At 26.9% G+C, this 2,800-nt stretch overlaps 1 long non-coding RNA gene across 1 annotated transcript; it reads right to left on the bottom strand.

The window, feature by feature from the left end:
* Positions 1-1,359: 1,359 nt before the first annotated feature.
* Positions 1,360-2,628, bottom strand: LOC119683084. The gene is made up of 2 exons (XR_005252623.1): positions 2,589-2,628; positions 1,360-2,520 (listed from the first exon to the last, which is right to left on the bottom strand). It is a non-coding gene; the product is annotated as an uncharacterized LOC119683084 (long non-coding RNA).
* Positions 2,629-2,800: the final 172 nt, after the last annotated feature.

The following is a 2,800-nucleotide window of genomic DNA, read 5'->3' as shown; positions in this document are numbered from 1 at the left end:
CGATGCGTCATAGTTTATTTAATGTCTACAGACTGTCTAGTCGCACTTTTTCATTGTAGTGATTTGGGAAATAAGTTTATTATACAATATGTATATATACATTTATAAATTGTAACTGATAAGAAATTAAATATGAAGAATTCAAATCAAAATAAAGAAATAAATTAAATTGTAAATAAAATTTAGGAAGAGCACAATGTCAACATCATGCAATGAGTAAGTAATTAAATAAAATCGTGATTAGTAAACAAGTCGCAAATGTATCTATGATTCAAAATTTCAAATTTATATACCATATATATATTTATAAATTTAGGGGTTCGTAATCTTTGAATGAAAAGTACTTAAGAAAATTTATAGATCCCTAAAACTCAAACATAAGATCTTCAGCATTCGCTACAACGTCAAACTAAAGACGATACCTAGCAAAGAAATTATTATTAGTTTTGTCAAAGTATGGCTAGATCACATTATCCATAATTGAAATATATTGACTCTATAGGTACAAACTGATTTGTATCTATTTATTTATTTGATTTTTTTTTGAGTAAATTGAACGCTCAAAAATAGGAAATACCTGCAACCCAAGAAAAAGAAACTACGAATTTTGATGGTTCCAAGAACCGCTGGGTGTACGTCCCTGAGCCACTCGTCAAAGACGATTAAGTGCCGTTCAACATCCCCCAAAGCAGGTATGTGTTTGTTTGACAACGAATTTTGATAATATTGCGTACATAAATTGTAATTAGATTTTAAACAATATATTTATATTGTATTTTAAGTAATCATTTTATACAATATAAGGATAAAAAGTTTTGAAACTACTGAAAAAAATTTTAACGATTATAGCGACTGTGTGTGAAACCATTTATAAATTATTAATATCAAAACATTAACAGTAGCAAAGAATATTTTATATTAAATAGTATAGTCAAAAATTTAAATTATATTTTCTAAGAAAAAACTTTAAATGATTCATAAACTTCGTGTATATACATTGCTTAAAATCTGTATAAAATTATAAAACAGTATTCATTAGCGTTGAGCTGAACATATTATCACATAAAAGTATTCTTTGCTTAAAAATTCGATATAGTAATGTCGAAAATCAAAATATTTAAAAAATTTATGAATTTTAAATCAAATGCAGAACACTATACAATATGTTATATATACAGACGATTTAACTATTGATTTTTTTGAGAACAAGTTATTTAACAAAATTAAGTTTATAATTAAATACATGTTTTCAAATTTTTAAGTATTTATATATATATATTAATATAAACAAATAATTTAAACTTACCAGCAAAACGAATTTTTATTAAGTCCAATGGATGTAGAACCAGAGTTGATGTAACACCTCCAGATATGCCTGCTACTAAATGCTCATATTTGACATGTGAGAAGACATTATATTTGCCTAGACCTTTCGGTGTTATTGTTTTTGAATTGATTGAAGGCATTTTTGAATTTTTTAATTTGTAACTTCTTATATAAAATAATTTTCAAAATACGTATAAAAATAAATAGCGGAAATGCTTGCTCCTTAGCTCTTTTAAGCTTAATAAGTGCTGTGTGTGAATTTTATTTTTGAGTAGACGAGATATCACTTTATAGTGTGTATTTCCTTATTTCCGGATAATGTTTTTGCTAATTATCCTGGTAATTTATTTTGTATTATTGTTATTAACAATTTTATGATCAAAAATTTACTTCGTACATTTGTGCGCGTAATTTTTGTTGATATTTTTGTTTGTTGATTGACATACCAAAAACTATAACTGCTACTAAATTAAATTCTTTGGTCTTAGAAGCAAAAATATATTATATATGGTGGTGATGCTATTTAAAATTGTAATCAAAGAAATCCCTTAATTTTAGTACAAATTTCTTTGGCTAAATTTTCGGAATTGCAACTAGATTCTTTGTTTTTGTGTTCTAAAAATTCGTTAGAATTTTTAATGTTTATTCCACTCGTAGACGCGCTGTACATCTTCCTCTGGTATAAATTGTTGCTATTCTTATATATATTTTTCTTTTTCAAATTTCTAATTTTTCCGTTGCTTTTCAATGGTACACACCGTACTTCTCATGTGTGTCTACTCAAAAAGATGATGAAATAACACTAAGCGAGATAGACAGCTGATCCGTTTTATTTTATTTTATGACTTCGTTTTTTTTCCAACTTTTAATTTTGTTTCAAATTAAAATTATCTTTTCATTTTTTCCAGTTTGTTTTGTGCTTTTCTTTATTATTCGCTTATGTAATTATTATTTTGTACTTTTTGCCATCACTACTTTACTGATTCATATATATTAGTTGTTAAAGATTTATTCAACTTGTTTTGAATTCTTCACATATAATTTTTGTTAACTTCACAAATTTCTAGCCTCCGAACTTCTTTAGTCGACCTACCACACTCTATAACAAAATTGGAATGAACGGAACAGAATAAACGTAATCGAATTCGCACAAAAAGTATGCTACCGAAGTAATTTTCTATACCAAATAATCAGCTGTCAAATAAAACAGGTATGTATGGGGTAGTGTTGGATAACACTTTTTTATTGTGTTTAGTACTTACAGTTTTCAGTTCTATATGAAGCTTTATTTTGTAATGCACATTACTTTTTAAAATTTGATATTTTAGGACGTGTGCGAGTTAGGCTAAGTTGCGTTCTAAATGAGGGAAATTCTAAGTTGAGCCGATAATGTAGTGATGTGTCGATACGTGTTGATCAATGGCTAAATGTGTGCAGTGCAAAAAATCCCAAAAAATCTCCCATTTGGTTTAGC

Source organism: Teleopsis dalmanni, chromosome 2 (assembly GCF_002237135.1).
Source record: "Teleopsis dalmanni isolate 2A chromosome 2, ASM223713v2, whole genome shotgun sequence".
NCBI lineage: Eukaryota > Metazoa > Arthropoda > Insecta > Diptera > Diopsidae > Teleopsis > Teleopsis dalmanni.
This window is presented reverse-complemented; position numbering and strand designations above follow the sequence as displayed.